The following is an 11111-nucleotide window of genomic DNA, read 5'->3' on the forward strand; positions in this document are numbered from 1 at the left end:
ATATTTGCAAAAAAAAAAAAAAAAATTTGATTCAAAATTGTTGTGTAAACACAATTAAACCCTATTAAAATAAATTCAAAGAATTTGATAAAATAATAATGTATTTAATAAAATAACTGGTAAAAATAATATCTTAAAAAATAATGTTCGTATTTTTATATTATATGTAAAAGGTAAAAATTTTTATTAAAAATTAGAAAGTTTTTATAAAGAACCCGAGAAGTAATCATTATTTTTTATTTTTCTAAAACAAAATTAGAAAATATCGTAAATTGATCGAAAAAAATTTAAAATAATTACTTACGCGTTAGCTTAAACGTTATTATTTAGTTGGATATTAAAATTCTAGAATTATCAAACATAATTTTATTCATGTAAAATTAATGCATGAATATTTTTTTTTTTATTACGATGTGTTAAATCAATTTTACAAAAATAAAATCTTTAATAATAAATTTTCATTTGTCTTATATAGTTACAATAATTTTTATATTTTGTACTTATTAAATATTTTAAGCGTATATAAGAAAATTTAGATAAATAATGTCGTTAGATAACAAAAATTTAGTAAAAATTTTAAAATTTTAAAATTAGATAATAAAACGATTTTACGTGACTGAAATATTATTGAGTTATTATTCAAAAACTTATGAAATAAGAATGATTAACAAATGAAATTCAAGATTATTTATTGTTCTTTTATTTTTTTTTATTTGAAAACTGTTTTATTTTTAATTTTATTTCAAAATTTTACCAGAATCAAGCATTGTAAGTACAGATTATTCAAAATTTAAAGACTTTATTATTTAATTAAATAAAATGTATTAAAATATATTAATTAATTTTCAATTTAATAAAATATATCAAATAAAATAAAATATTTTATCACAAAATTTTTTATTATTGAAAATTATTAAAGTCAAATCATTAAATTAACTAAATCATTTGGAAAATTGATTAAACACCGTAAATTTTATCAATATCGTACACATTTTTTTTTTTGTACTTTTAATTGAAATAATTATATTTATTTGGATACATTATGGTTCTTATTACATGACTATTTTATTTTTTACATTTTCAACCACTAATCTTATATTTATCTCAGTTTAAATACTAGCACAAGATTATTTAATTGTAGGAAGGCTGGTGTTTTCTTTAGCAAACCATTTTTTGAGCAAATTTTTATAAACTTTACAAAACATTAGTTAAAAATGAAATTAAAGAACTTAGGTTAGGTTTGCATAAAAGTTTAATTAAAAAATCTATGAGTAGCTATAATAGATAAATTATTTATTCTCCTACATACTTAAAATTTAAAATTATAGAAAAAAAGGAAAATGGTATAATTTTTAAAATAAAAAGAAAAAAACATAATATAGAGTAGTAGTTTCAACGTAATCGGTGCCTTAAGATTGCATTTTGGTTATTGTTCAAGTATAGACAGATTATGAATAAAGACGATAGTAATGAAAATATTTATATGATTTTTAATAGAGATGCAGTTTAAAGGTGATTTGATTAGGAAATAATTCATTAATTTATAATAATTAAAATTTATATACTTTTTTTACATATTAAAGTTTTGAATTACAATTTCTATTTAATTATTTTAATTTTTACATGAAAAACTTCGAGGTGAAGAATGTTAATTTAATTAAAATTAAACGTTTTCGTAGCAAAAAAAAAAAATTGTTGATTTTATTAAAATCTTCTCGGGTTCTTTATAGTTTCTTTTTACAGAAAAATTATTTTAATTTTTTGTTTTTTGAATTTAAAAAAATACATCTTTAATAATTGAATTGTTTACATTGTAAACATATAAATGCTTGTACACATTTAATAATATTACTGATAATTAGTTTTATTGTACACATAGTATTTAAAAAAAAAACTTATAGAATTAAAATCACAATTTGTAGTCTAAAATCTAATATTATAAAAACTCATTACTTGCTATGAGTTAATTTGAATGCATTAATATTATGCTTGTTGATACAATTTTGAATTTAATATAAAAGAGAAATTTATCAATAAATTGAAAAATTAATATAATAAAAATACATTTTTAAAAAAAAAAATTTAAATTATTGCTAAATTTATTTATCAATATAAGAATGTCTGAACTCGATTTATATATAACTTAAAAAAAAAAATTTTTTTTTTTCTTTTATTGTAAACCATTTTAGGTACAAATGTGTAAATTAAGAAAATTATATAGAAACCATTATTACAATATAATAACATATACAAAATAGTTACATTTATATTACATAATATACAATAATAACATGAAAAATTTCAAAATTTTAAAATTTAAGTTAATCATTTAAAATAATTTTTAATATGAATTTTAAACTATACTTATTATATTCTCTAAATAAAATTAAAGTTTTTTATTAATTATTATTATTCATTGGATCTTGCTTATATCAGTAGAAATTAGAAAACTGTTTATTTAATTAAAAAACTTTAATTTTTTCTTTTTTTAAGAATTTTCGATAAAATAAAATTATAAATTATTATAATAAAAAAAAAAATACTTTAAAAGCCTTATGTGATAAGGTTAAATTTTGATCTTGAAGATAAATTTTTATTATCTATTCACATAAATTGTAATTAAAATTTGGTTTAGTTGGTTTTGGTTTAAACGCAAAATATTGTGTTTAAAAATTGAGAAAAAATATCTTAATATAATTTCAATTTAAATATAAAAATTTGTTTAAAAAATACATAAATTTTTTAATAATTTTCTTTTGATTTTTAATGTTAAATCACTACTTTGGTTAGTATAACCGGAGCAGTACTCTATTATTTTTCAATATATTATATTCTTTAAATTTTATTTTTATCAACATAATATGTACACATGGTCCACAAGTCATGCATTTGTATAACATATTATACACTCTTATTTGAATAATTCTATTAAATTCAAAAAATTAAATTCAAAATTAATTTTTAAAAGCAAAAGCAAAAAAAAAACTAAAATTGTTTTTCAAATTTAAGGCCCCCAATAAATTTTTGTTTTTACTATATTGTATGATGAAAAATAAGAACTTTATTTAAATATTTTCTTGTAGAGAACTCTTGAAACGTAAAATGAAGACAATTTTTTAAATTTTTTTTAAAATTAAAATTATTTAATAAAACAAAAATATGTAAGAAAAAAAAAATTTAGTACAGAAAAATAAAATATGCACATTTGTTGTGCAAAACAGTCTGTTTAATAAAAAAAAAAATTTATTTTCATCAAATCTAGATATTAAAACATTTTGAAAGCAAGTTAAATCTTAAAAGAAATAGAAATAAAAATCAAAGAATCTATAAAGTTACAATATAATCGTAAAAATTATTTGAAGTGCCAATAATAGTAAAAGAAAAAGAAGAAAATAAATTAAAAAATGTACGAAAAAATTAAGTTTTGCCTTTTATTAAATAAAAAAAATCAAGATTTTTATCAGACTTTATAAAATATAAATAAGATAAAAGTTACATTTTAAGTAGTCCTTGTTCATCGGCTGAAATATTTGATATTAGAATACGTGACTTGGATAATATTATTAAAAAAACTTTATGCTTCCTTATTAACTTATTTTTTATAATTATTTTAAAGGAATGCTTTTTTGATACAAATCCAAATTTTTTAGTGATTTATTAAAAGCATTACTGAAACCGTTGCCTACCTCCTGATTTGGGTTTTTTTTTTGTGAAAAGAACATCTAAAATATATAGTATTCTAGTAGAATCGGTTTGACAAAGTTTCTTTTTAATCAAAAATCTTGTCAAGAAACAATATAAATTTAATGGTTTAGTAATTTATTGCTCATGATCAAATTACCAAGAATACATATAGTAAGAAATTAAATAAATAGATTGTAGTTATTGCTTTTGTTACTTCAATAAATTTTCCTTTAAGTAAAAATTTTTTATAAACTTTACGAAAATTTATTTACGAACCTGCTGAAATCTGCATAATTAATTACTCTGTTTGATATATTAGTCTGAAAATTTTAAAATTATCAATTATAAATAGCTTAAAAAACTGAGTTTGCAAAACTTTTATTAAAAAGAATATCTTTCATTATAAAAACTGTGATTTAAATTTTATTTTTGAGAAATATATTAATAAAATTATATCTTATTTTCATATTAGGTTTAAAAATAAATACAAATATAAATTCAAAATATTATTAAATTCACACGAATTCTAATTGCAAATAAATTAATCAAAGATAATACATATTAAAATATTATATAGAATAAATTATTTATATATCAGTCTGGTCATTCAAGAAGCTTAGATCAAATTTCGAATTGCAAAGATAAAAGGATTAAAGAGTCTTGATAACTGTTGTTTAACTATTTTTCAGTGAATTATTTGTTAATCAAAGGATGTGAGGCGTTAAATGGGCTATGAGCACTGCTAATGTTGATATATAGTTTCAAAATTTAAACAACATTTATTTTCTATATCGTCCTGTTAAATCTTTTTCTGTCATAGTTGGAGCTTTTGGTTTTTGTTCTGGAACCATTGCATTTCCAGAAACTGATAAATTTTTATTTTTCTTTGGACTACCCTGAACATTTGATTGATTCTTCTGATTTAATATATTTGATAAATTTAAATTATATTCAGGTTCAAAATTAACAGTTCCACGAGCAGTGGTCGGTTTTGTTTTCTAAAAAATAAAAAGTAAGTATTTTTTTCGAAAGATAATATTTGAAATAGAAGAGACTTTACTTACAAGGTTTTGATGTAAGTCCTTTGAACCTTCTAAAAAATATTTATACATATATTAATTTTTATAATTTGAACCTTATCTTGATTGGAGAATGATAAGGCTTTTAAAATTTAACAGTTTTTTCCTTGAGAATAACATAAAAATTTACCTGGCAACATTCTTTCATGAATCGTTTCTACAGAGCATGTTGAAACTTCATCCGTTTCGTTATCTTTTTCATTAGCTGCAGTTGTTACGTTTTCTTGATTTGGATTGGAAAAGCATAATTCCATTTTCAAATCTGTACCCTTTTCTAATGTTGGTCCTTTTACAGTTACAGTAAAAACTAAAGTTAAAAATAATAACTATGTAGCATTAATTACACTTATAATTATAATATAATTTGTATTGGTTTTCAATGAGCTTGGTGCAATAACTGAGCATTTCTCTATCACCCACTCTCTTCTATATCACCCTTCCCTTCTTTTCAATAGCTCTTTATTTATATGGGTAATTACTGTTAAGTTCTGGAAAGCTTTAAATAAGTTTAATTTATCATCAAGGTTGGCAACACTTTTAGTGTACAATTTATAGCAGAGTCTTAGTGTATTCAGGACTGAGCTCTCAATTTTTTTTCACAATTAAAGGTGAAAAATAGCTTAAAAGATTCCCTTGGTTTATCTTTGGGGTTACAAAGGTTTTTCAAATTACGGTTTTTTTTTAAAGTACTGTTTCTCAGGTATACGTACTTTTTGAAAATTGGCTTTAACTGCCCTTTATCTCATTTGAAGATGTTATATAACGTGTACTAAATAACAATTTCATTGCAACTCTATCATACTTACTAGGATTGATATTACTTTTATCACCAGAAGTTGTTGTTAGTCTAACTGGCTCGATTTTTATTTCTGGTTTTTTCTTATTATCAAAAACAGCTTTCCAATTTATACATGGCATAGCTGTATGAGAACGTGCTGATTTCCAAAGTGATGACGCAAATGAGGAACTTGAAGGTAAAAATCTGTCCAAAGGTTGATCATTCGCTTTGCAAATATTCGACGAATTCGTGGAAATAAATTCACAATATTTTTCTGGTATCGGGGGGCATCCAGTAGGAATAAGTTTTGGAAATCGATTGGTAGTACATGAGCAATCTTTACCTCTAGGGCATAGAATTTCATTCCTTTGAGATGTCGATGATGATGAAAAGCATGTTCTATCCTTGTTAGCAAATTCATCGTTATAAGTATTTTTCAAAATTGTATTGTGATTACAATTCATATCAAAACATCTATTATTAGCTGGTGTTTCTGGTGTTCGATATATAGGAGTAAATGGTTGACTACATACTGAGCAAACTGACAGTGTTGGTGAGTAAAGGAGACGATCAGAAAATGTAGTACTAGTGTAACATGAACAAACCCGACATTTTTCACAAATTGTTGTAGTTGAAAATAGTGATTCAGTTGGACATTTTGATGACGGTGTGCACTTTTCTTTTACCTTAGAATCGTTACTACTTTCAGGAAGTTTTAATGGCTCGTTAAATTGTTCTGAAAACTTTATGTTAGTAGTAGAGTTTTTGTTTGATATAATTGGAGGTGGAGGTGGTGGCTGTTTTATAGGCGTATAAAAATCAGATGAGGGTATTCGCCAAGCATTTAATTTTTCATCGTTAAATGTTAAAGAAGGTTTATTTGAAATGTTTTTGGATGCAGATGATTTTATTGGTTGATTACATGTAACAGGTTTTACATTAATAACATCTGGTTGTCGATGTTGTTTTCGATGATTTAAAAGACGTTTTTCATAACGCTCGGAATTTCTTAATCTTTTTGATTTACTATGAAGTGGACCCGAGATTTGATTTGGGTTTGCAAATAATTTCATTGAATTAAATTTAATTTTAGATGACGATTTTCTTCTTGGTGTCGATCCATGAAGAGCTGTCATTGTGCTAGGAACACTTATTGTATATAAATCGTTTGCGGTAGATAAACCATCGTTATTATTAGTTGACTTAGCGCTATTATCAATTGTTTTTAAATCTGAAATAAAAAATTTAATATTTAATTTCAAGGAATAATTAAGTAATTTGCTTTCAAATGCGTTTTATAAATAACCTTCTTTAAATTTTTCTGTAGAGTTGATTTTTTCAGATTCGTCAGCGTTGCCGGTTTTTCTTGTCGTGTTATCTTTTTTATTTAGAAATGTTGTAATTTTGTCTTGTGTTTTTAAATCAAAATGTTCGCATTGATCAAGAGATTCCTTTATTATACAATTTCGAAAAAAGCAATCATCTTGCCTTGAATCTTCAAAAGATTTTATATTTTTAAATTGAGTAGCATTGTTTTCCATTATTTGAGGTCTAATTATATTTGAAGAACAGCACTTAAATGGCAAATTACACGGATTTAAAGATGATTGCACTGGAAACGGTCGACAACATCTTTTTATTGGTATTGGTATTTTGGAAAATTTTGTATAAAAATCTCCTGGTGTTTTATGATCGTTTAGAAAAGGGGATTGTAAACATTCGACAATTTCCAAAATATCAATTTTTTTGTCACCATCAAATATTTCAGTCTTCTGATAAAATCGTTTTGGGCCCATATCATTGTCAGGTGTAACCATATTAGATTGAGCTTCAAATATTGTAACTTTTTTTAATTTATCAGTTGGATTATTTGAATGGCGTGAGGTTGTACTTGAAGCACTTACACGTAAATAGCGACTATTTATAGCCGATGATAGATTTCCATTGTTACTAGCCCGACTTCTACGTTGACTTTTCACTATAGTGGGTGGTTTTTGATAGTTGGGATTTCCTTTAGAATCAATGGTGTATTGCTCTAATGAGTCAATAATGTCTTTATCATGTATTTTTGGACGATTTAATTTTTTCCGATGATGGGGCAAAAATATTTGCTTTTCTGATTGGGATACATTTGAATGTTGGTTTGATGACGGTTTTTGTTTTGTTACTTTTTCCTCTTTTAAAGGCTTAATAGGTTGAATTTCCGCAACATTTTGAAGTTTTCGAGTAATTTCAGTTTTGCTTCCTGCTTTTGATGTAGTTTTATCGTTTGAATTTGAACTTTGTTTTTCCACTTTATTTAATTCCAAACTATCAATTGGGCTTTCTTCAGAGCTTTTTGGAAAGGTTGGTGTATCGAAAGTATCATTTAATGATATTGAAGATATTTGAGAAATATTTTTTCCAGATTCGCTATTAGATTTTGTGTTCGTGGTTGAAATCGTAGTTGATGATTTTTCTTTTTCATCATGTGAATTATCTTTACTATTATCTTTTAACATCGGCTTATATTTCTCTCCTAGAGGCGGTAGTTTTTCAAAAGTATCTAACAAACATAGATCTGGTAATTGTAATGTTTGTTTAAAAGTTTTGTCTGACTTTTCAAAGCTTGCATTTTTACCAACAATTTCATTAATTTTTTCAGGTGAAACATAAACTGTTGATATTTCTATTTTAGGAGTCTTTATCGGGTCAGGATAGTTTACTTTAAGTTTTTCGTCCCTTTGTTCAGCTAAGACTTTTGTTAAAATATTTGCTATGTGCATTTCTTCATTCAAGTTTCTTATGAGAAGTTCAGAAACATAAATATCAGAATCTAATGAACTTTCAGGCTTGGATTTTTTAGCAAAGGCGAGCCTTCTTTTACATGAATCTTCTCTTGTATTTTCCTTCTGGGGAAGGTTTTTAGCAATACACAATTTTTGCTGGTCGTCTTTTATTAATGGTTGTTTCACGGAAGATTGCTTTCTGCAGAAATCCGAACGTTCCGCCATTTCTAAAGAATCTTTGCATACTTGATAAGTATCACTATTTAATTTAAATATATCATTACTCTTTTCGGGCATAGTTTCTGGTTTCTTCAAAAGTTTTGGACGAACATCACGTCTATTATTTATCAAATCTATATATGTAGGACCAGTGTCAGCAAATTTAATTATGGGCAATAAATTATAATTTGGTTTGCAATGTGTTTCGCTAATAGGTACTGCAATTGAATGATCAAAGCTTTCAGTGATAATTACTGGATTGGTTTGAGAAGATTTTTCAACCATTTTTATTGTATTCATTTTTTTGGATTGATTAGATGATACTTTTTTTTTTAAATTTTGTCTTAACTGTTCAGTAAAACGAAATATTGAATCCAATTCTTCCATAATTCCAAATCTGGATAGAATAGATAAGTGCAATTTAGAGGTTTTGAAATTTATTAAAAATTAATCAAATATTAAAAAAGCATATTTACATACTTTCGGATTTCAATTTCCGGTAATGAAAATCGTCTCATAAGATTAGATCTTGTTGTAGGAGTAATATTTTCTCCTGCTCTTACATCATTATTCTTCAAACCATTTCTTTTATGAGGAAGATTCTGACAACAAAATTTTCTGCATTTACTGTCAAATAATAATAAAAAATTTTATTTAAAAAAATTCATTTAATTTATAATAATAAAAAATTACTTCTCGCGAGTTTTTGCTAAAGGAACTGGAGTTTTCCATACATTTCTTAAGGTTTCGAAGATGAACTTTAACTCTGGAACTGTTCTTTCATCTACATTAAGTGAATATTTATTATTTTATAAACATAAAATAAATCGTTCAATTATTAACAAATTCATACCATAACAATTATAAGAGCTTGGATATTGTGCTCTAGTTGGTGGTGGAGGTGGTGTTTTTAATCTGACATCGTCTTGCGATATAATATGTCGTTGCAAATAACTTTTTGGATTATTAAAATGTAAATCTTTTTCACAATTTCTTAAGTTATTCACTGGAAAACGATGTTGATCGAATTGATGATGATGATGATGATGATGATAATCAGATGGTGGTGAATTTGAAATTGGTGAAGGATAAAATGTAGTTTTAATATCATAAAATTCCGTTGGTCTATTGTATAAGATATCTACATCTGGACGACATTTGGGTAATTCATTCATTAAATTATAATGAAAATTCATTCGAGATCCTTGTCGTGATAAAATTGGTGGTGAATTAGTATATTCCATGATTTCAAAACTGCTTTCATAAAAATCACTTGGTGTACTTGGAGTTAATTGTGGTGCTCCGAATGGATGGCTTATATAAACAAATTGGAATGGATCAGGAGTCTATGGAAACAATTCACATTAATAAAAGCTTAAATATGTATGTATGTAAAATTTAATATAAGAACATAAGTTAGGTAAATTTAAAAATTTTTTAAAACTTTTGCGATTTCAAAACAAAAAAAAACATATGAAAATAATTCAAAATGGCGAAAATATTTAAAACGGTGAACAAGTAGATACATACATACGTACTGGCATTTTGAAAAATAGGTTTTGATTCGGCTCTGACTTTATCGAAATTTGATTAATTATAATACTTACCAATATAAGTACATGTGTATGTATGTACGTAGATTTAAGTAAAAGCAAAATTTTTATATTATATGATTATTATATTACATACTCGTATGTACATATGTATATTCACACATATCTATAAAAAACTTACTTTAAGATTTGGATCAAATATACCACTGATTGTGCTCCCAGGAGAAAATCTCCGACTTTCCATAATTTCTTTTAATAAACTAATATTATTAATTTAAAATTTTTAAGGGCCAATTATTAAATCCATTATTAATATTAAGTTTAAAACTTATTTTTCAATCTAAAATCCTAAAGAATTTGAAGAATGAAATTCGATTAAATTTTAATGCAGCTATCAAAATAAAACAATTCGTTTCTATAGGATAAACAAATTCCTCCACAGGAATATCAGTTTTATATTATTTTAATATTGGGAATTTTTTGTTGCTATGGAATAATAGGAATAATAATGTGTGCATAAAAGCTTTAAATACAAATCTAGTTGCAAGTGCAAAGGAATTTTCGGTAACTCATGCAAAAATGCTTTTATATTATTAATCATTCTACTCTTTGAGTCAACGAATAAAGAATTTTCCTTACTATTTAGCCAAATATTATATGGGTCAAAGTGTATGTTTGTAGTTATGGAAATATAAAATTCCGATCAATTTTGAATACTTGTATTTTGCATTTAAAATTTTAATTTATTTATTTTGAGCTTAAGTCGTGAGTATCGTTTCACTCAAAAGTAAATACCTACCATAAATTTTTAAATGTGTTATAATGTTGCATGTTAATAAAGTGTTCCATTACTTACCAATAATTTTAAACTTAAACTAGTTCCACCTTTCATCTGTAAATAAGAAAACTGTATGATACATAGTATTTGTATCTATGTATAAAGAGTAATAATCCCCAAGCTCAATACTCTCAAATTACTGATTATTAAATTCATAGTAATTTTAATTTTTTATATAAGATTTATAAATAT

The sequence above is a fragment of the Condylostylus longicornis genome, unplaced genomic scaffold (genome assembly GCF_029603195.1).
Source record: "Condylostylus longicornis isolate FDR11 unplaced genomic scaffold, ASM2960319v2 ptg000080l, whole genome shotgun sequence".
In the NCBI taxonomy this organism is placed as follows: Eukaryota; Metazoa; Arthropoda; class Insecta; order Diptera; family Dolichopodidae; genus Condylostylus; species Condylostylus longicornis.